A 24,827-nucleotide genomic window follows, 5' to 3' on the forward strand; every position below is an offset into this window, starting at 1 on the left:
TTATTTGGATTTGGAATGATAGCAGAAGGATAGAGGAGGAAAAAAGGTTTGTATTTATATAGCGCTTATTACCCCTGATGGGGTGTTGAAGAAATCCATTACTTACCTGTAACTGCAGTTATCCAGTATTGGTGTCTTTCATAGATTCACATGCCTGAATCATTCCCCGTCGTCGAGATGGGAGTCCCCGGTACATAAAGATAGTAATGTCCTGTTAGACATATAGAGAAATAGGCCTAAGGGCCTTACCTTAGTAACATATCCTTGTCCTTTTGTAGAAAGGACCAAACTCTAGAGAAGAGCCAATCAGCTATCACCTCCCTCTAGAACCCTCCTGGAAGGAGCCTCAGTCCCTCAGATTTTCGGAAGCACCGTGCTAAACAAGTACATCACTGAGAGAACTAGATGAGTCCTTCCAGGGGAGGCGGGAGGGTTGCATGTGCATCTATGAAAGACACCAATACTGGATAACTGCAGTTACAGGTAAGTAACGCATTTCTTATCCAGTATTAGGGGTGTCTTTCATAGATTAACATGCCTGAATCAGAGTAGCAAGCAATGATAAGCACATTTCGGATGGTATAGAATATACAAGTCATCAGATAATAACATATCAAGTGACCAATAGAAAATTCTATTATAAGCAGCAATACCATCAAACAATACTATAAAGAAATGTGTGTACATGAAAAAAGGATGGTGGGATGAAAGGAAGGCTCACCCCTATTGAAACAGATGGCAAAGTACTGCTTGTCCTACAGCAGCATCTTTCATGAGTTCTGTATCCAGGCAGTAATGCCTGGTGAAGGTATGTGGCGACTTCCATGTTGCCGCTCTGCAAACGTCTATGATTGGCACTCTGCGAACAGCGCCATGGATGTAGACATTGCTCTAGTAGAATGGGCACCTACTTTAGAATGCAGGGGTTGTCCTGCACGATCGTGACAGAATGCAATAGCTGCAGAGATCCAGCGAGAAATACTTTGCTTAGTGAATGGAAGACCTTTCCTGGGTCTACTGTAAGCTACAAAAAAGTTGGTTAGATTTACAAAAGGATTTTGTCTTCTCAATATAAAATTTCAGACAGCGTTTAAGGTCCAGAGAATGTAACGTTCTTTCTGCTGCGGTCTGAGGATTTGGAAAGAAAGAGCGCAAGACAACAGGCTTATTGAGATGGAAGTCCGATGGGACTTTTGGTACAAATTTTGGATTTCTCCGCAATATTACCCTGTCTTGCCTGAATTGGAGAAAGGGCTCTGAATCCAGAAAGCTTGCAGTTCACTTACTCGTCTTGCCAAAGTAAGTGCAAGAAGGAGTGCTGTCTTCCAAGAGAGGTATTTCAGATCAGCCCTGTGTACCAGTTCGAAGGGATGCTTCATGAGCTGATTAAGGACCGTGTTAAGTAGCCAGGTAGGCAGTAAAGTCTTCACGGGTGGAAAAGTCCTGAAGAGACCTTTAAGAAACTGTTTGATCAATCTGAGAGAAGGACCTGTAGTAGATCTCCTGTAATGGGATATGGCCGCCAAGTGGACCCTGATGGAAGCATGAGCAAGGCCTGAGTTTGCTAGAAGGAGAAGGTAAGGCAGTATTTGTTCTGGAGAAGAAGAAAAAGGATGTATCTTCTGAGTCTTACACCAAATGCAAAACCTCTTCCATTTCAAAGAATATGTTTTGTTGGTACTATCTGCTCTTGCCCGAGCCAGAATGGCTCTACAATCTGGCGGAATATCTAAATTCTGGAAGTCCTTGAACTCAGAAGCCAAGCGGATAATCTGAGTGATGCAAGATTCGGATGCTGGACTTGCCTGTTGCTCATCGTGCTGAGGGATGGAAACTGCTTCAATCGCATTGGTGGTTCTAGAGACAGACGGTGGAGTTCTGCGAACCAATGTTGGCGTGTCCAGGTTGGGGCTATCAGAATGAGTGTACAGGGCTCCGCTTTCAATTTCCTGAGGACTCTGGGAATCATTGGAAATGGCGGAAAGGCGTACGCAAAGACGTTGCACCATGCAATCGAAAATGCATTCCCTAGAGATCCTTTTTGGGGATGCCAGCTTGCAAAGTGTTGGCATTTGACATTGTCTTTTGTGGCGAATAGGTCAGTCAGAAGAGTACCCCATTGAGAGAATACTTGGTTGACGGTCTCCTGATCTAGCTCCCACTCGTGAGACGTTGTGTGTTGTCTGCTTAGTGAATCGGCTAGAACGTTGTCCGTGCCTGGGACATATTCCGCCCGAAGTGAGATATTGTGCAGGATTAACCAGTTCCAGATTTTCTGTGATTCGCGAGAGAGTGTTAGAGAGCGAGTCCCTCCTTGTTTGTTGAGATAGTGCATCGTAGTGGTATTGTCAGTACGTACGAGCACTAGTGAGTTCTTGATTCTTGGGAGAAAGGCTTGAAGGGCGAGGAAGACCACCCGCAGTTCGAGGAGATTTATATGAAGCCCTTTTTCGGAGGGGGACCACTTTCCGCTGATCTGTAGTTCTTGGAGGAAAGCTCCCCAGCCTCCCAGAGAGGCATCCGTTGTGATGACATGAGGCGAAGCCGGAAGTAAGAAGGGCAAGCCTTGAGAAAGATTTCGAATAGACATCCACCATTGCAGAGCCTTGACAATTTGAGGGAGTCATCTTTACGGGATCGTCGAATGACCCTGTGCATTGGACCCATTGCGCTGAGGGTGCCTCTTGGAGATGGTGCATCTTTAGGCGGCAGTGAGGAACCAGTAGGATGCATGATGACATCATTCCGAGTAGGGACTTGAAAAGGCAAACCGTTAAGGTTCTCTTTGAGGCTACGAGAACAGCCAGTGACACTAACTTTTCCATTCTCTCCTGTGATGGAAAAGCTTTTCTCAGTTCTGTATCGAGTGTAGCACCTAGGAAATTTATACGTTGAGAAGGTAGAAGGACTGATTTTTCCCGATTGAGTGTGAGTCCTAAACGATTGAAAAGTTGTAAACAAGCGTTGGAAGACCTGGACGCGTCTTCTAGGGATGGAGCTTTGATCAGTCAGTCGTCCAGATATGGAAAAACTTGATGGTGCTGTTGTCTGAGATATGCAGTCACTGGAGAGAGGCATTTTGTAAAAATGCGAGGTGCAGACTTGAGTCCGAAAGGAAGGACACAAAACTGGAAGTGTCTGCCCGCTACTGCAAATCTTAAAAAATGTTTGTGATTTTTGTGAATTGTGATGTGAAAATAAGCATCCTGAAGATCCAGGCATACCATGTAATCTTCCATATCTAGGAGTTGTAAGACCTCCTGGATCGTTACCATACAAAACAACTGCTTTTTTAGGAATTTTTTGAGGGCTCTGAGGTCTAAAATCGGCCTCCACTTCTTTTCCTTCTTCTGAATTAGGAAGAAGCGGGAATAAAATCCTTTCCCTCGTTGGGACAGAGGGACTTTTTCTATCGCCCCTTTCTGGAGCATAAGAGAGACCTCTCGGAGTAGCAGATGCAGATTTTTGTGAAGCATAGGTCGGGGAGGGGTTCGGGGAGGTCTGTGAAGGAACTCCAATGAATGGCCGAATTGAACTAATTGTAGAACCCACCGGTGCGTGGTAATTTTCTTCCAATTTTCTAGGTAATGGGAAATTCTTCCTCCAATCTTTGAGGGCACTGAGGAATTGGAGACTGGCCGAAGGGAAAGGTCATTGTCTATGAGCGTTGCCTTTTCGTTGGCCTTTACCCCGAAAGGACGTTTTGCCATATGAAGATTGTTGGTGCTGCTGTTGGCGCTGTTGAAACTGTGGCCGATGTTGCTGCCCCGAAGACTATGATGACAGATATTGATAATCCCCCTTGTGAGAGGACTGTCCTCTTCTTCTTGAGCCACGAAAGGACAGACTTTTGTATTGGAGAGTTCCCAACGCTCTGGCCATGTCTGTGTCCTTTTTTATACTCTGCAACGCCTCATCGATCTAAGGTCCAAAGAGAAATTGGCCATCATAAGGCATATCCAAGATTTTCGTCTGAATCTGGGGACGAAAGGAAGTTGCCTTCAGCTAACCTTGCCATCTCAAAACAGCTGCCCCGGCAAGTTGGCGAAATCCAGTTGTTGCGATATCCATCGCGCAGTCTATTATTTCTGACGCTGAGCGTTCCCCTTCGAGTAATATTTTCTTCACTTCTTCCTTCAATTCCTCAGGCAAGGACGTTAGATAAGGGGCTGTGTCTGCCCATAACTGTCTGTTGTAACGTCCCAAAAGCGCTAAGGCATTGGAAGCCTTTACTGTCAGAGCAAACATTGTTGAGAAACATTTCCCAATATTGTCCAGCCTTCGGCCTTCTTTATCTGGCGGAGGTGACAACGGGGCAGAAGGATTTTTGGACTTTTTTTGAGCTGCCTGTGTAATCACCGAGTCCGGCTTGGGATGTCCTATTAAACAAGCTGGCGCAGTATCAGGCGCTCTATACTTCTTGTCTAAGCGAGGAACTACCTTAGGTACTGACGATGGGTTCTGCATCACTTTAACACCTTGTCTCCACAGGTATTCTATAATAGGATTTCATTGATTTTTTTAAGGGCTCCTTAAAATCACTTAAGAAGCATTCCTGCTGGAGAGAGACCATGGGGATTTGGAAGCGTTGAGCTGCCCTCTCAATGACATTATGGAACCCTCCAATGTCTCCGGGTGGCGAGTCTGCTTGAGCCTGTACTGGAGAAGCAGGGCAGGGAATGACATAGTCATCCCATTCATCGTGGTTAGATTGAAGCTCTCCCTCTTCATGCTGGTCTTCTTCGTCTACATCGGTAGACGGAGGATGTGATAAGTTGACTGGATCCGGCTCTAAATTTAAAGGTGGAGGCCGTGGTCTTGGTGAGAGAGATACTGCTGAGGGTTGAGGTGCAGGTGACTGTGGAAACCTCTGTTTGTAATCTGTTATGAGGTATTGTAAGTCCGAGACTAAAGAGGCTGGAAGGCAAACCATTGGTGGAGGAGGTGGATGATATTCTTCCTCCTGCTCCTCATCTTCATCCGAACTTTCCTGATATTTCACATTAAGCTCAGAGGGGCTTGTCGCAGTTTGGAACATGTTCCCTTCATCTGAATCCTCCTCCTCAAGGAGACATGCTGGAGGCAGCAGTTGGACTCTACTTGGTGATGTTAAATCCGGCATTAGCGTCTTTTTTGTGATCCTAAGGTGCACATATGTGCTCTTTAAACTTGGATCCCTCGTCGTCGTCGAGCCCGTCGATGGAGTGGTAGTCGACGGAGTGGTAGTCGACGACGAGGCGTCGACGGATGTTGTAGTCGTTGGTGTTATCGTCGATGGTGCCGTCGTCGATACTGGTGTCGCTGGAGATCTCGACGACGGCGTCCTCGTCGACGGTGCTCGAGTCGACGGAGTCTTCGTCGACGATGTTGTTGACGTCGACGATGATGTCTTCGTCGAACTCGTCGACGAGTCAGTCGTCGGCGAGCGCAGCGTTGATGACTGCTTCGTCGTCGACGGTGTCTTCTTGATGCTTATCGTCGACGACACAGTCTTACCTGTCGTCGACGATGGGGTTGTAGTCGTACACTAGGTCAGTGACGATGTTGCCATCGACGTTGAGACAGAATTCGTCGACGTAGTGACATACTGCACTGAAGAAACAGCTTTCTTCGTCGTTGAAGCCGTCATTGACGATGACGTCGTGGACGGAGTCGAAGTCGGCTTCTTGAAGGTGGAAACGTCCTGAGAGGACACCTTCGATGAAACTACCTTAAAGTGGACCTCTGAAGACTGTTTCAGTGTCTTCTTTTGAGGAGGCTGTGTGGAAGGGCCAGGAGGTCACTCTTGGTCTCTTCTGAGAAGATTTGGAAGAAACTGAAGAGCCTTCACTTTCTTCAGAAGATTCCAGCTGGTCTCTATCTTTCAATCTCTGAAGCCAGATTAGGAGACGTCCCTCACGATCTTTAAGGGTTTTAGAGGAGAAGGTATGACATACCTTGCAATCCTTGGAAGAATGATCTGGATACAGGCAATATAGACAGTCTTTATGTTGGTCATCTATATGCAGCCTTTTCTTCCCACAGGAACCACAGGGCCTAAAAATACCCTTTTTTGGTGTCTCAGCCATAAAGATATTTGTAACTCTAGTCCAGAAAACAAAAATAGTACCAGAGAACACTGGAAAACCAGTTGAGAAGAGAAAACTGAGCAGAGCTCAGAGGAGACTCCCTTAGCACGACGTGCGGTAGAAAATCTGAGGGACTGAGGCTCCTTCCAGGAGGGTTCTAGAGGGAGGTGATAGCTGATTGGCTCTTCTCTAGAGTTTGGTCCTTACTACAAAAGGACAAGGATATGTTACTAAGGTGAGGCCCTTAGGCCTAGTTCTCTATATGTCTAATAGGACATTACTATCTTTATGTACTGGGGACTCCCATCTCGACGACGGCCAATGATTCAGGCATGTGAATCTATGAAAGGCACCCCTAATACTGGATAAGCACCCTACTACAGAAGCCCATAAAGGATTAGTGGTGAATTAATATGGTGAAATATGAAAGTAATTTCAGTGGTGCATATTAGTCAGTTTTTTGGAGTGAGAAGGATAGCGGAGGGATAAAAGGGGAAGAAAGGTTTGCATTCATATAGCACTTGTTACCCCTGATGTCCACTCCGTAGCCCATAAAGGATTAGTGTTGAAAATTAGTATAGTGAAATATGAAGTAATTTGAGTAGTGGATATGTTACTCAGTTATTTGAGTAGAGAAGGGTAGGTGGCGGGATAGAAGAGGGAAAGAGGTTTGTATTTGTATAGCGCTTGCTACCCCTGATGGGGTTTTGAAGCACAAGTAGCACGCTACTCTGGAACCCATAAGGATTAGTGTTGAATTAGTATGGTGATACATGAAAGTAATTTAAGTGGTGGATATGTTAGTCAGTTATTTGGATTGAGAAGGGTTGGGGAGGGGTAGAAAAGGGAAATGGTTTGCATTTATATAGCGCTTGTAACCCTGATGGGGTGTTGAGACGCTTTATTGGTGAGTAGCACGCTACTCTGGAACCAATAAAGGATTAGTGGTGAATTAGTATAGTTGAATCTCTATAAAAGGTGGTGTTCGGCAATTTTCAGACGGATCGGACTCCCGGCAAAAGCTGTATCTGGATGAAAATTCCTGGGCTTGGATTGCGGGTTCTCTAAACAGGAATAAGTCGGGCAACGATTTGAAACTGCCTTTTTAGCGATAGGCATGTTATTACGTCATGGAACATCGCGGGAAAGACAAGTGAAAAATTGCTTTTTATTCTGGAACATCCACCGTCTATCATGTTACTCCAAGAAACATGGTCCATGACAACTTTTGCAAAAAAAGAGTACTTGGTGTTCGCTAAAGCAGCAGAGGCTTCCAGAAGAGGTCACGCAAAAGGAGGCCTAGCAATCCTATTGAGAGAAGAGATAGATTGGGACCCGGAGGAAATCGAGCTATCACTCCCAAATGTTCAATGCATTAGCATTAAGTGCCGGAAAGAAAGATTGGAGTCTTTATCTGACCTCTTACTTTTTAACATATATTTTCCACCAGGAACCTCAAAAGATCAAATCCTGATTAAAGCTTTCAAGGAAATTGAATCAATATTAGAAGTAAGAGGATACCCTATGATGATAATGGCTGGGGACTTCAATGGTAAGATCTCAAATTCATTAATCTATAATAGGGGGAAATCTCCACATGAAGAAGCCTGCCAGATTCCAACTCCTGTCTTCCCCGACGAACTAAAAGCAGACAAAAGGGGGAAAATGCTTTTGTCATCCATTGAAGCAATTAGAGGTGTAATAATTAATGGGAGAAAAGATTGCAATATTCCAGCTGCATTTACCAGATTGGGCCCAACTAAGTCTTCAATTATAGTCTATTTCATCTGCAGCCTAGACTTATTCTCAAAGGTTCAATGGCTCTCTACTAGACATTCACATGAAAGCGATCATGCACTACTTACTGTGGAAGTTGAAATCTATACACAGCACCCCTCCCCGTGGTCACTCCATTCCTATGATGGCCAGGCAGCCGTAAATCAGAAAACAGGAAGTTTCCATTGGAATTCCAAAGCAATTAGTAAAATAAATCGTATGATCTCACAAGATTTGCTAACATCAGTGAGTAATACTGGTAATCCAATAAACAGATTCCAAGTAACCTTACAGACGGTAGTTGCCTCTCTCCAAGGTAGCATTCCGAGACGTGAACTTGTTAAAACATGCCAGACGGGAAAAACTTTGGAGAACGATAATTCTCGACAATTAAATAAATTGACTAGAACGCAATTCCGTTCCTTTTGCGTGCTAAGACAAGGAGAAATAAGGAATTGAAAAAACTCCACCAACAGAAAAAGGCGAAAGAAAGACAAGCTCTGAGAGATTGTGTCTGGGTAGACATCCAACAAGCAGTAAAACACAATAATAAAGCATTCTGGAAAATAATTTCCGCGCAGATGGGGATACGAAAATCTGTTGAAGCGACTCCCGTATCAGCATCAGATTGGGAAAAGTATATCTTAAGGCTCTATAAATCCAACCATCAAGACCTTATATCCCCCGGACTGGATCAGGCACTGATCAGTATACAATGGAAATCTCAGCCGCTCTGATTTCTACTTTGATTTCCTCCGCCAGGTCTTCAGCGGCAATGGGTCCAGATAAGATTCCTATCAACGTTTTACAAAAAAACGCTGATGACTGGGGAACATTTTTAGCCCCTCTTTTCCAATATTGCCTGGAAAGTGGTGAAATTCCTGAATCTTGGCGAGGGAGCGTGGTTGTCCCTCTTTTAAAAGAAGGCGTCAGAACGAACCCTGCAAACTATAGACAAATAGCTCTCCTAGACGCCTCCGGCAAGATCTCTGCTGCTTGTATTTTGGAACACATAAAAGACTGGGCTTTTTCCAGGAAAGTAATTCCTATGTATCAGGCTGGTTTTCGCCCAAAGCATTCTACATTGGACAATATTGCTGTGTTTCAAACTCTGCTTGATTAGTTTGCGAAGACAAACGGCCACATTTTATATTGTGCTTTTATCGATTTCTCAATGGCGTTCGATAGTGTAGATCCCCCGACACTATGGAGAAAATTGGCTAAAATAGGGATACCTAAAGATCTCTTAACAATAATAATCTCCCTTCAAACATCTACATGGTGCAGAGTTCAAATGGGGGGCGAAAAAAGCCTAATCAAACCCAGCCCTTAGCGGAATGGGCTAAAACAAGGATGCTTACTAGCTCCCTTATTATTTTCTATTTATATCAGCGATCTCCCAGGGCGTCTCTCTCAAAGTAAAAATTTTCCTCCAAAATTAGCTCAAGTAGATATACTGTGTTTAATGTATGCAGATGATATCGTAATTCTTGACCAGACCCCGATAGGTTTACAAAGATCTTTGAATGAATTAAATCTTTATGTAACCGAAAACTTCCTGATGCCAAATATTAATAAAACTAAAGCACTTCCCTTTAGTGGCAGAAGGAAACCTTTACCTCATACTTGGTCTTTAGGAGACAAACCGATAGAGACTGTATGTGTATTTGGGTCGTACACTCACTTCCAACCTCCTAGATACAGCCCACCTTTGCCACCTGAACCGGAAGGCAGATTCCCATGTTGGGGCTTTACAGAGATTGTACCTCTCCACAGTAAATAGACACTTTTCTTCAATGCTGGAAGTCTACAGTATGAAAATCCCTCCGATCTTATCATATGCCATGGAATATTCACAAATTAAAATTTGGCAATCTCTAAAAGTAAAGGAAGGGACCCTACTCCGAAAATTGATAAAAGTGGCACAGTCGGTCCCAGTTCAAGCCCTACGTCTTGAGCTATCGGTAACAGGTATCTCTGCCAGAGTAATATCTAATATTATTAGGTGGGCATACAATTTACTACATGCAGCCCCAGACATCTTAAAACATTTGTTAAAATTAGAGACTTTTAGAGAGGAAGCGTCTGGGTATACGTTTAATAAGAGTATGGTAAAAGCCTTGGAGGTTTCACAATGCACGCTTTAACTTTTACAGGAGTGGTCCCCAGCACACCTGAAATTGTTTTTAAAACATTTGGCCCCTAGAATCAGTTTTGAATCTGATAAAGATCACTGTTGTCAATTGAAGCACTATAAACGGTTTGCTGAGCAAAAAGAATTCAAAATTTCTGTCCCTTACCTGCGTTTTCAATTAAAGCACGGCGTAAGGCGGTGTATTGTACTTTTATGCTTGGGTATACTCCCTTTAGCCACTTTTTTAGCTAGCTGGGATGGAACTAATAATCCTAAAGGTTTATGTGAACTTTGCAAAGGTGGCCAACAAGATTTGCTCCACGTTTTATTAATCTGCCCTAATGAGAGCATAGTTAAGGCCTACCAACGTTATATAATCCAAATTCAATTAAAGTATAACGCTTTCTCTGCTCAAGATTTAATTACATTGTGTAACTTTCCGGTTAATGAATATGTTTATCATAATCTGTTGAAGTTCTTAAAAAGCTTCTTGAAGCTGTTTTAAACAATAAGTACAATCCGAAGATTTTACTTTATCAAATTCATTCTAATGCTGTTTGAGTAGGCGGTTGAACATCGCTACTGTACCATCTTGTAGTGAACCTAAAAAGCAAAAGTGTTTTAGCTAAGCATTATGAGTATCTAAAATTATTCTAACTTTGTATTTGTTGATCTCGGTTGAGGTCTGGATCAAATTTTTATTTTGACTGTTTTACTGTATAGTTGAATATGGAATTTGAGAAGTGAACATGTTAGTCTGTTATTTTGATTGAAAAGGATAGTGGAGGGATAAAAGAGTAAAGGATTTTTTTTTAGGTCTTCGCAGTAGGAGGAGGCTTTTGCATGTGTAAAAGGGAGTTTTGGAGGTGAGGAGTCGGAGGGAAGAGTTTAGAAAGGTTTATTTTAGGGGATCGGTATAGTAAAAGATGTGTCAGATGATGCAAGGAGGGGTAGAGTAGGAGAGAGTCTAGAAAGGGTTATTTTTGGGATCATAGTAGTGGTATGGGTTTGGGATAAATGAGAGAGTGGATGTAGAGGATATATTGATAGATGTATAGGATGAGAGATAGGGTAGTGCATTGGAAAGAGTAGTAGAAAGAAGTTTGAGATGCGTCTGAAGGTTGGGCTAGAAGATATATTGAGAGAAGTATAAGCTGAGAAATAGGGTAGTGCATTGGAAATGCTAAATTAGAAGAAAGTGATAAATATATAGATCCATAAATAAGTACATTGAAAGTATATAGATAGATAAAGGAGGTAAGTATGTGTAGATTAAAGATATTGATAGAGGCACAGGATGAGAAATAGGGTAGTAAATTGGATATGCTTTTTTGGAAGAAAAGTAACAGACACACAGATCCAAGTACATGGAAGGTACATAGATGCACAATGGAAGTAAGTACATGTAGACCAAAGATGATTTGTATTTATTTATTTATAAATGTTTTTTTCTTTTTTTCTAACAACATAATTATTCTTCATGTTTGTACAAAGCAATACACAAAGATAGGTACATATATAGAGTGTAAACAAATGCTTATATACAGAGGGATATGCTGTAAATTTCTGTTTGCGTATGGTGCTTATGTGGGGAAGAGCCAATTCTTGAGTAGTTTTCTGAAGATAAGGTGGTTGTTGGTGGATCTTATGTTGGGGGGTAAAGAGTTCCATAGTTTGGCTGCTTGAACAGAGAAGGATGTGCCACCCATGGGTTTTTTCTTGTATCTTGGTATTTTGAGGCGAGATACTCCTTTAGAGCGGAAGTTCCTCTGTTGAATGTGTTTGGTGATTTTATTCCTGATGAAGAGTGGTCCTATTCCATGTATTGCTTTGTGGGTGATACAAGGCAGCCTGAACATGGATCTTCTGGCAACCGCTAACCAATGCAGGGCTTTCAAAGCAGGGGAGATGTGGTTTCGCGGTTTGATATGCAATGTCATGACACCTTTTAGCCATGATTGTACCGCTGTCCGGGCCTCCACCTTCTATATACTATGTTATGCCATTGGGGATAACAAGACCAGTATGCCTTATGATGACTTTGCACTGTCTGTTTTTCCTTATGTTTTACTATTTTGTATGCAGTGCCGATAAATGATGCGGATGACATACTGCAGCTACTATCACCCAGAGTTTCTTCCTTTGTCTTGTTCTATATTAAAACAAAACAAAAAAAAAATGTTGTTAAAATGGACAATACAGACAACACCGCTCAACAAATGACTCAACCACCATGGAAAGAGACCAAGTTAATTTCCACCACTATATACATTCAAAACCTTCTCAGAAAAAGATTTCCTCAACATTACCATCACAAGTAGACCACCAGGATTACCTTAAGTCCCAGCACCTCAAAAAATATACAAAGACATCTTCTACACAACCTACGCAGGGGGGGAAGTAAGGAGCCTACTCATCAGGTCCATGCAGCTAAGTTCTATCCATCCGAGCTGAAAGCCTCCTACACTAGACTGCTACTGAAAAAGAAAAACCTCTAACTCATTCAGCTCTGCAAACTAGAAAGCCTGTATTAGATGGACTATTCTTAGGAAAAATATTTGAAAGAGCAGTATTTACTCCCCTTTCAACATTTATAGAAGAAAATAAGTTGTCAGACCAACAGTCCAGCTTCAGGCCAGTCAGAGGCACAGTCAGCCATCATATCCATTTGGGATAACCAAATACTCACAGTGGACAAGAGTGGAGCGGCCTCCCTATTGAGTCTGGATTTATAGGCTGCATTCAACACTGTCCATCACCACACGCAACTACAACGATTCCATCATCTCAGAATACCATAGGGCATGTATGCCTCAGGTCTTGCCCTTCACCTAGTACTGTACCAGTCAATAAACCATCACCAACTGAACAGGTATGGAATAACTGAAAATATCTGGTGCATACTGCTGGCTAATCAGAAGACTCTAATCTAGTCCACCAGTGCAGGTCCCAACTAGCTACACACTATGCTGCTTCCTTTCATCTCACAATGACATTCAGATGTGGGATGATAGTAACAAAGCCCATCTCAGCAGCTCACCCCACCACCTCTCTCCACTCATGCCTGCTCAGGATATAAAAAATAAAAAAACTTTAAACATAATATCTGGTTGAACAACCCAGGGCAGTAACCAGCTAAGTCGACTATGATCATCATTAATGGCACAAAGGCTCCTGCACAGCTGCTCAAATCTGCCAGCTTACTTAAAACCACACCTGCAAGTCTGTCTCTCATACCACTTAATCAACCACACAAAACTAGCCACACCGGATTGGTCATCACGCAAAATATGGCAACCTCTTCCCATATATGAATGAAAGAAAACAAACAAAGGCAACAAACACCCTTCCAGCCATACCTTGCTACCTATGCAGGCAAATACTTCAGTGCCCCACAAAGGTGTAGTAAGCTCTATAGAAATGAGCCATCCCATAGCGGGGTTGAGGTACTGGAGAGCTGGGAACACCCCGATGGGGACACAGGTCCTGAACAAAATGACTTACAGGGCATAAATAGGGATGGCAACGGAGGAGACACAAGTTGGGTGGGGATAAGAGCAGTGCCACACGGGTCCAGGACTAAGCATGGACAGAGAGGATTACATGCACTTTGCATGCCAAATTGTCAGCTGTCACCAGGCTCCAGCTGAGACATGAAGTGTGATATAGACTGTGCCATCACTCCCCTACACAACTTGGACATATGAACACCAGGGCTCCTTGGAAATATTCTCTTTTGCAGCCAGGGGTGTCTAGATTCCTCCCCCTAGACATTTTGGTAGTTACTGTTAGTTTACACCTGTTTATCACCTGTTTATCAATGCTTATCTATTATTTCCCAGATTCCCTCCTTTATTTGCGACAAATCAGTCCCTTAACTTTAAAACATACCCTCATAATAGATAGCACGCTCTATGTAATGTAGACCCAAATGGTCAGGGACCAAAGAAAATGATACGCTCACGTAGGTGGCAGGCCACCCTTTAGCTATACCGCTGCGGATCCATGAGCATTTAGCTGTGGGATGGGTGGGCTGGTGCAGACAAAATGGAACATGCATGGCCCCTCATGATGGCAATATTTACACACAATATATGGGCTCAGTTATTGAAATGTGGATGTAATATGAATGTGCTGTACTTTTTTTCATGCCAATAAAGATATGTTTAAAAAACAATGCTGCAATACAATACAATGTCAAGCCAGATAAGATCACAATTTATAGAATTTACATATTAGGATCCAGGAAGAACATTCAGGTCCCACAATCCAGTTCACTGATCTAAACACTTAAATATGGATATCCAAAAGCAACTGAGTTGCAGTAGATTCTGGCAGGTAAAGTAAGTTGTAGCACGAGGCACCATTTTGGAGTTGGCACACAGGCTATCTGTTACTGGCTTGTAGAGATTCCGCAGTGGAATAGATGCTGGTTTTATAGCCTCAAATTATTTGAATTTGTAACAAGGTATTTAAGTTATTGTCAGCAGCACAATGTGCCACTCAAAACTGTGTTATTGAAAACAACTCTGTGGACACAGCACAGTAGAGATAACTAACACACTCATATGCCACCTTGAGTCACTGGTCGTGGAGTTCACGGGTGGTGAAAACAAGTTTACTTAATTGATAAGGCCATCAAACAAAGTTCCCCCTTCAGTGGGTCATGGCAAACCATCTGCATCGCTTTCTTTTTCACATGTATTCTCCTCTGTGCTCCCTGGAAGTATAAATGTCTGAGGACCTTATTGTAATAGTTAACAAGCACCATCTGGAACTGCCTCATCTTTTTGTCAGTTAGGACAAACATTTTAAAGACCAAGGTGGGTCCTTTGAAGGTAAGTGTGCTACATTGGTCAGTTTACATTATTCATCTAAAGTGGTGAAATCCAATAATTTGCTTCATTAAGGATCATGGGTGAGGCAATCCAAATGAATAGTAAAATTCAGATGGGAATGGCTTGAACTGCTCTATAATTCAGAACCAGTGTCTATTTTCCCTTTCTGTAATTTTCTCATCACACCTATAATTGAACCTATACTAATACTTTATTTAAATTATATAAAGCACATGTATGATTGATCGATGATTGGTTAAGCTAACTTTCTATTGGTCAAGGGAATTTCATCAGAAGTAAGGAGATTGCTATTTTCTATGCTTCCTGTTCGCTCTGAAAAAGTGAAGATCACAGTAAAAATAAGGTTAATGCAATTCACAATATATCTTTTAGAAATAGCCTATTCGCTTCATATTGGGTTCTTATCTTTTATTAAGTACAGAAACTAGAATATAAAACTATTAAAAGTTATTACATAATAATAAATATAGAATCTACTGCAGTAGGGATCATTTTATTATATTTACCTTCGCCCACACTTCCTTTTTACGCCTGGCAAGTGTTCCAAGCAAAATAATGCTATTTTGGTGATGGCAATTTGAAGGTTCGAATAAAGTCCTTTCTCAATTTTGGTCAGGCAACCAGATGTAAAACAGCTACTCAGTGCATACTGCTTACAGAATGTGTGAGTGCAGCCTAGGAATCTGCCACGACGATTGCTTCGTGAGAAATAGTGTGAAAGCGGCATTTGCTGTTTGAATGCTGTTTTTGCATTAGGACACAAACTTGAATCGGGGCAAAGGTAAGGGGGCTGCTATAGAGAACGACGTACAAGAGAAATACCATCCAACAGACAATAGAATCCATGGAAACCTGATTCCAAAATGAAGGCCACCCCTGTTAACAAAAGGTATGCTTGAATAACTCTAATACGTTTTTTTTCTAATCTAGGTGACATACGGCTTGGAATTAGGTTTTCTAGACCCTCTGGCAAAGTGTATGCTCAGTGCCAACTAAAGTCAGCAAACCTGGTAGATTGTAACCCACAAACCACCTATACATTTTGTAAGGATGGTACCTTCTCTGATTTTTTTTTAAATAAGATCTTATTTTAGTGCAAATAATGGTTATCTTTATATTTATAAAAATAAACAATAATGGCATTGAAAGTGATTAAACAAAATATAAAACAAGCATTGAAAATGCAATAGGCCTCGCCTTTGATTAAGTTAAAGCCATTTGCTTTGCTAATGGTATTGTATAGCAAAGCAAATGGCTTTAACTTATAAAGAGGCTTAATAAAGAGAACAGAAGAGTTTGATCGTGACTTCTTAGAGCATGGCGGGAGCCCTTAAGAATAAATACCATGTAAGGTTCTCTGGCATGGAGTAAAGTCTACACTGACCTACCTCTGAACTAAGCCAATTTGCAGGATTGGTGAGCTCCAGCTTTGCACAATCTATGCTGCATACACAAGTCTGAGAGGTTTTGGCAAAATCTACAGGGAGAGCTGAAATTATCCCAACTTGCTTTAAAGAAGCATATAATCAACGATAATCTGCAAATAAATGCCATCATCATTCATCCACTGGGTGATTGAGAACTACCTTCTTGCTTCTTATGCTCCCCTCACACACCACAATTGTACTCCACCCTGAGCCTACTCTCCCTAATACTTGCCTGCCTCAATTAACATCACAGCACTACTCTCACCTACCTTGGAGCAATTTAAATATCTGCATATATACATCTCTATGAGGGACTTCTCCTTTGATGCCCTTAGAAGAACTATGAACTTAAAAACTCTTCTTACAACCAATAATTCAGGGATTCTCTCAGTAGCAGACTGTTAGTGACATTGTGCTTTGACTTGAGAGACAGCTTAGTAAAACTAAGGTCTTTAAACTAGCAAAAGAGGAGTGTATAGGCTTGACATAAGATTTGTCTTTGAAGCAGACTGTTAGTGACATTGTGCTTTGACTTGAGACCGCTTAGTGAAATTAAGGTATTTAACCTAGTAAAAGAGGAGTGTATAGGCTTGACATAAGATTTGACTTTGCAACAAAAAAATATCCCATGTTTTGGCAAAGCAAACCGGTCTCGCCTTTGGGACATACGGATGCCGACTTCGCCAAGGTCTTTTGGTGACGTTATGCAGCATGGCAAAAAAAAAAAAAAAACAACACATACACCACAGGCTTGATGTTTTGGCCTTGTTATCTTGTAATCGTATTTATGCGTGATGACATACGTGTAAATGAGTCATTATGCATGGGTACCTAAAAACAGTCACATTGCAGCCATTTTATTTATTATCTATCCGAGAAGGATAAGTAAATTAAAACAAACGCGCCAGCAAAAAGTAGCTCCCTAAAAGTGAGCAGTTGAAGGATAGAAGCCAGCTAATGTGAGAGATTGTAACAAGCCTATACCTCAGGGAATAGGCACAAAAGGAAAGCCACTGACTAAGAACCAAGAAAATAAGAGTGACAATGTCCACCAATGGTATGGAATGGGCAGGCATGTAAACCTCTGTAAATTCGTGGTAAGCCTACAATAAGTCTGCTTACGCCATAGGCTCGACTTAAAAAACACAACTTTAGCGTTATATGTTTCTTCGTTGAGTTTGTTGTTCACAATCTGGTTGAGCAAGCAAATGCCAAGTGATATTTAGTGACTCCTGCTTATATCAAGAAAGAGAAATTAAAGATACATTGATAATTTGTAGGAAGCTAGTTACTGAGAGGGGGTGATTAAGTGTACAGCTGGACTACAGTTCAACTGCCTTTAATTGGATTGTCACACAGTTCTTGTAAAATTGGTTTTTGTAGGCGTTTTCTCTTTACTCACATCCTTGCTGTGGTCAGCTATAAAAACAAAACAATGTAAAAGGTTTAAAAATAAATATATATATATATATATATAACATCTTACTAATCAACAACGGTGACAATCAAGGCTGCTCGTACAAGTGTCATATCAGTTACTTTGAATCACCCACCCAAAACAAGCATACAAAAAAAAGTGCGGCAAGCTAATACTAACCCTTCTGTGTCACGCCGCTGTAAGAGATCCAATCCTGCTGGGTGTGGCTAAAAGGAGACAGGGTGGTAACAAGTAGCGATTGACATGCCTTCCGTGCAATCATTGCACTGCCTTTGGCATAATTTGTGATGCCAAACGACGCGCACAAATCAAAACTGAAGGCGGAGCTGGGACGAGGCTTCTGGAATCGTATTGATTCCAAGAAGCCTTGTATGACGAGAGCAGCGCATGCACTGCTTACATCAGGCCAAGACCTAAAAATTGCAACACTATGACAGTGTGTCAGAATTTCCTTTCATGAAATGATATCTCTGTTCTCCAGTGAATCTATTCTTATCACCAGCTAAGTTGTCTTAGCATGAAGAGGGGCTGTATGAGTTTCTAAGACGGTCTTTCACCTGCATACCTCAGGTGAACAATGGTCATGTTGTTATGTACTGAGAAGGTCGCTCTAGGTCTCTGTGCTCATTAATTTGTTGAGTTCCCGGCAAGCCAAAAAAGCCATCTGGCTCAGACTAGATTGCCTGTGGCCTTCACAAAAAAATATTTAAAGCTGTGCTTGCTCGAACCAAGTCTCCCAGGAAGTCGAAGATTTTCCTCTGTCCTAATACTTGTTTGTATTCAGCTTACATGGACTTTTTAAAGTGATTATTTTGAAAAGAGTAGGCCTCACAATTAATTATGTCAAGTGCAAGAATTAACATGTTAATGGTATTGAACCTTCACTTACTTCTGTAAAAACCATACAAATACATGTGTGAATAATTGATCGGCTATCAAACGCTAATAAAGCATATGTTATACTTAAGCAAAAAATACTAAATACAGAATGCATTTATAAACGAGAAATGTGCACTCAAATAAATGAATATGTGGAATAAATTAAATCCTATGGGGGCACATGAGCAGAAAATGCAACGATTACGTCAATACAAACTTGGTAAGACGGATTAGTTAAAATGTTTTTAAAAAATCATGATTAATATGGGAGTCTGAGAATAAAATAAGCAGAAAAGTAGGAGAAACTTGGAGATTCCCTTATTCTTCTGTAACACTTTAAAGGGTTCTTGGCAGATTACACCTGTAACTTGCTCTAAAGCAAAGTGAGATATAACATAGCCATCATGGAGATTGTCTACCCTTTCACTACATTTGAATGGGTTGAAGCCCATGTAGGACTACCAGCCAGAGCTACCGGACATCTATCAGGTTACAGTCTAAAGATCAGGTTACTTGGATTGGTAAGGGTTTTTTCTGGCGGATACTCTAACCAAAGATTCCCCACTCTTTGAATTCCCTCCCGCAACCCAGAACTGATGCATTTTTTATCCAGCAATCACTCTTGCATGTCGATCGATGGGACCATCGTACTCTGTAGCAGCCTAATCCTGCTTCCGGAAGTAACAGCACAAGTCATATACATAGGTGCCACCCCTGCCCGCTGATGTTAGTTTACAATCAAGCATTCTCTCCCATTATATGCGAACAGTCAGGAACAGATTGAGAAACACAACAGTGCGAAAGAACTAGATTGAACACATATTAACAACAACAAGAAGGCCCCTCCAACTGGAAGGTTGGGTAAGAATCTGCGGTTAGTTATTGGTGTCAGGATCAGATCCCGAACTAGTACCTCTGAAGCTAGAGGCAGCCCTGGCCTAGCTGGAACAGGTGTGGCCTCTGCCAAAGCAGTAGAGGTGTGGGCCTGGCACCAGTGAGGGACCAGACAGAGTGTAACAAGGTCAGTCAGCACTGATGCAGGACCTGCCAGCAAAAGTCCAACTGGTGGATTGTTGCACGGGTGGACCTCATCGAACACATTGCACTGCAATACTCCTGTTTGTTTTAGTAAGTTGAATCTCTTTTATGAATCTCCATAAAAGTATTAGACAAGGTGAAAATATCACTTGCTGACGCTGGCCTTCAAAGTGTCCTTGTTCTTCTCCTAGCTCCAGGTGACAGTCAATGGTGGGCTGACCTCTTTTTATAGAGCACAGTCATAGCGACACTCCCCCATGTTGGTCCTTGAAAGAGAATCGATAGGTAAGTAGACATTAAAAAAATCCTAAAGACTAAAGCCCACAAATATAGCCCTACGCAAATCCTGACTGTTCTTACTTAAGATATGATCATATGGTTCTTTTCTCTTTTTTGGTTCTTTCTACTTCTTCTGGTGCAGCCTTTCTAAACTAATTCCCATAGTACGAAAGAGTTTCTGCCTCGTTGCTTTCTTTATTCCTCTTTTCAGTAAACAAATAAACCTCCCTTCTCTTCTAGGTTACTTGGTTGATAGAACAGGTTCTTGTAGTGGTTATACAGGTTTATTTTTATAACACACTTTATTATTGACTGCAAGATTGACATGAGTCACATAATTATGAAAGTATTTAACAGTCCTTTTCATTTTTCCCGGTCCCTAGTCTGCCGGGTACATAAATCATAATCATTGTCTCATTTGCAATTCAGTATATCCCTTTATCAAAAGCAAATCAGTATTTCGTAGACATGACCCAGCGTATCAATTAAGGAGCATTTTCAGTACAATTCAAATATTGGTGTACTAACGTGCATTATTTATAAGTAAACAAAAACTTCTATAAACCCTTCTAACCAAACCTACCCTAAGCCGCCCCCCACCCACTCCTGGTCTTCCCATTCCCGACCTTTCACTACCCGTGGATAACCTCGGGCATTTCTCAAACTATAGGGTACATATGACAGAAGGAGATCGTCTGTGTCAACAAGAAGGGGTCATGAACTCCAAAGTACCTGGGGGCAAATGCACATTACTGGGACCCAACCGCCTGTGTGGGAATTAGGTCGAGTGATTCGAATTCAATCAATATGGCTTCCCATTCCAGTGCTATAGGGTATTTTCGTAGCTCTCAGGGGCGGTGGGTGACATTTTAAAGTGGTGGGGCGGAAAGTGATTTACATACAGCACCGTAGCGAGCGCAGCGAGCGAGCCCGAACCCCAAAAGGGGGGTTTGGGGCAATTACCCCCCCCCCCAAGAAAATTTTGAAAAAAAAGAAGAACAATTGTGCATTTTCTTTTTTTTTTTTTTGTGTCCTCATATTTGCCACCAGATGGAATGACTCTAGATGGAAACTCTCGATTCTGCCAACACAATACCTAACTGTGCGCCCTGGAGTGTTCTTGTTATTGCGTTTAGCTTTCATGAAGTCTCCCAGAGGTAGGTTCTCTACCAGTCCAACTCCCCAGATCAACATATCTGTGCCTTGTCTTATCTTGGGGAGGACCGGACCACAAACCCCTGGCATAATCATTGGACGTTTGTTGTCTAACTGTCCGACCATCTTGTCAGTGGGGCCCAGATCTTAGCCGCCTCCTCTCCTCCACATGATAGATCCATTTTGCTAATAGTCATAACATTTTTTAGACAATCTGCAAACCTAGGGGGGATTGGGGATTTCCATTCTCTACATATCTCCCTCCTGGCAATAATAATTACGTAGAATATAAACTGGGTGATGCTGTCTCTAATATCATATTCCTCTGGCAAACCCATCAATATCAGTCTAAGGTTACACGTGACTGATCTGGACAATACCTCCTCTAAAAAGGTGCAGACCGATAACCAATAGTTCTTGATCTTTATGCAGTCTGCAAAAATATGTACATCGTCTGCCTCTATATTTTTACATCTGGGACAGAGGTGTGGTATTCCCGATATTTTTGAAAGCCTGGAGGGAGTCCAATAGACCCTGTATGCCGTGTATAGGTGATTTCTTCTGAGGTTAGCAGGTTTCACTATTTTTTGAGATGTTGCAAATGAGTCTAACCAAACCTCCGATTGTTTCTCCAGGTTATCTCCTATTGTATCCCCCCAAAGTTTCGAAATCTCTTCCTCCTGCCTATCATTTGCCCCAATTAGTGTGTTATACCATGCTGAAACCTCACCCTTCCACCCTTCTTGTCTATTAACTAGATCTAAAAATTCACAACCCACTGTTTCTGACACGCAATTTTGGCTTCCCCACCATGATGATATTTGATAGTATTTAAACCTCGCTAGGGACCCTCCCGTCAGATTAGATATAGATGTCCAATCCATTAGTTCTTGATTGACCAGGACATCTCCCAATCGTTTTAAGCCAGCCTCTCTCAAGGGAAGGGAGAGTCGATCTAGTAAGCATTCAGGTGTTCCGGGGGAGTCCCAGATTGGCGCCAAGCAGTTATAGTAGGGGATTTTCCAAATTTTGCAAGCTGCTTGCCACAATTTTAAGGCTGTTAGCAAAATTTTAAGGCGGACTTTTTTGTAAAATTTTTGGGCGCCAAATTTAAACAAAAAGTATTCAAGGCCCTTAGGAAGGTCGGATAACAAAGCTTGAAACAAACTACCGTGTGATGATGAGTCTAACTTATTGGCTAGGAGTCTAAAATTTTTCAACTGAAATGCATAACAGTAAAATAACAAGTCTGGGAGAGCTAATCCTCCTCTTTTTAGCCCCCTCCTTAACTTCTTCCATGCTATTCTTGGTGACTTAGATGCCCAGATAAACGAGCCAATTTTTCCCTGGAGATTTGAAATGTCTTTGTTACAAAATGTTAGTGGAATGCTATTAAATAAGAAAGTCACCTTGGGTAATACTACCATTTTAATTAAATTAACTCTTCCATAGATACTGAGAGGGAGGTTTGACCATCTTTGGAGAAGCTTAGTTATCTCTTTTACCACAATCTGCCAGGATACTTTGGGTGTCTCCTGTAGTTTCTGAGTGATGTGTATACCCAGATACCTAATCTTTGTTTTTGTATCTGGTATAGGAACGGGACTATTCCAACTCATTACATCTGTTTTATTTTTGTTGATACCATAGCCTGAGACTGCTCCAAATTCCTCTGCTAGATTAAATAACTTCGGGATGGCCTCTAAAGGGTTAATGGTGTATAGCCAAAGGACGATCCCTGGACAAGTTAATATAAGAGAATCCTATAACACTCACTAGCAGTATATAATTAGAATAATATCGGGATCACTGATCACAGACTAGTTTGTAACGTTCACAATTTTTTTTATTATTAAAAAGCATATATATTAAATAAAATTTCAGTATGAAGTCAATTATACTGAAAACATCAAATATACAAAAGGAATTCTTTTCTATACACCAACACACCACAATATGCAATGAAATTAAAAACAAAAGGACATTATCATGTTAAGCTATACAGCACAATATTTGAACAAATACACATTTTCTAAAATAGGCAACACACTTTTCATCTTAGAAGAAAAAGATAGACGAAAAAAAGGAGAAAACCCCACATACAGGAAAAAATACCTAATATTTAAACAGATAATTAAATTCAACCGCCTTCAAAGTGATATACTAAGATTTCTGGTATTACAATATGCAAGATATCCAGAATCCCAGAGGCTTGAATTTCATTTAAGGACGCTTTTTTCCTTTCCTGTGTATTTGTTCAAATATTGTGCTGTATAGCTTAACATGATAATGTCCTTTTGTTTTTAATTTCATTGCATATTGTGGTGTGTTGGTGTATAGAAAAGAATTCCTTTTGTATATTTTATGTTTTCAGTATAATTGACTTCATACTGAAATTTTATTTAATATATATGCTTTTTAATAATAAAAAAAATTGTGAACGTTACAAACTAGTCTGTGATCAGTGATCCCGATATTATTCTAATTATATACTGCTAGTGAGTGTTATAGGATTCTCTTATATTAACTTGTCCAGGGATCGTCCTTTGACTTTATATTGTCCCTAGTACCCTGTTCCCTGGAACTTGTGGGGTCTTCTCTCAATTTATTGACTTAATGGTGTATAGCAACAGATCATCAGCGTACAATGCCGTCTTTAACTCCAGCCCACCCATATTAAAAGGAAAAATTGTTGGATCAGTATCTATCGCTATCACAAAGGGCTCAATATAAAGGTCAAAAAGGAGAGGAGACAGGGGGCAACCCTGCCTCGTCCCTCTTGATATCTCGAACCACTCTGACAAGATCCCATTGATTAAAACCTTAGCTCGAGGACGCCCGTATAGATTTTTGACAGCCTGAATAAAGAGTGGTGGAAAGCCGAACCTTGTAAGGGTGTCCCACAGAAACACCCAGTTAACTTGGTCAAAAGCCTTCGCGGCATCTATTGCCACGATGGTAAGTGGCAATCCCTTAACTTCGGCATAATCGATTGCACCGATGACCTGAAAAGTCAACTCGTTCAGTTGTCGTCCAGGGATAAAGCCCCTTTGATCAGGGTGAATGACAGATCTGATAACTTTGGATAGTCTCTCAGCCAAGATCCCCGAGAATATTTTAAGGTCCGAATTTAAGAGGGATATAGGTCTATATGACTCTATGTTCCTTGGGTCCTTATTTGGTTTCGCTATTAAGGTGATTGTTGCCTCAAACCAGGATGGTGGAATATCTCCTCTTTGATGATAAATATTATTAAAGAGGGACAATAGATGTGAAATAGTCACCTCTTCATTGTCTTTCTAAATCTCGGTTGGCAAACCATCGGGACCTGGCGCTTTGTTCCTGCTCATCTTTTTTAGCTGAACTCTAATTTCCCCCTCAGTAATGTCTCTCGACAAGGTATTTTTATCTTCTTCATTCAATTGGGGTAAAGTCCTTTGGTACCACCATTTCTCCAAGTCTTCTATTCCAACCTTGATATTTTCTCGATACAGTTCTTCCATGAATCCTCTGGCTTCCTCCCTGATCTCTTCTTCCTCGGTTAACTGCTTTCCGGAGGACCTTTGGTTTTGAGTTTCGATGTTGTTTCTGGTCCTGTCTGCTCTGGCACGCCAGCAGTGCCCCGCACCTCTCTCCATACTCAAAGTTTTTTAATTTACTAATCTCCCATCTATCATGGGTCTGTTTATCAGCTCTAACTTTAAGACTCAGCTGTAATCTTTGAAGCTCCTTTTCTAATTCTGGAATCTTCTCCCTTTCCTCCAAGGCTGCGTG

The 24,827-nt window shown here is 41.5% G+C and overlaps 1 long non-coding RNA gene across 1 annotated transcript in view; it reads right to left on the reverse strand.

Annotated features, from left to right (window-relative positions):
- Positions 1-11,404: 11,404 nt before the first annotated feature.
- LOC144766914 (uncharacterized) overlaps positions 11,405-24,827 on the reverse strand; it is a 57,075-nt gene continuing 43,652 nt past the window's right edge. The window contains exon 3 of the long non-coding RNA XR_013597977.1: positions 11,405-12,130. This is a non-coding gene — a long non-coding RNA (uncharacterized LOC144766914). The remainder of the gene's footprint in view (positions 12,131-24,827) is intronic.

This window comes from Lissotriton helveticus, chromosome 7, assembly GCF_964261635.1.
Source record: "Lissotriton helveticus chromosome 7, aLisHel1.1, whole genome shotgun sequence".
NCBI classification, from domain to species: Eukaryota; Metazoa; Chordata; class Amphibia; order Caudata; family Salamandridae; genus Lissotriton; species Lissotriton helveticus.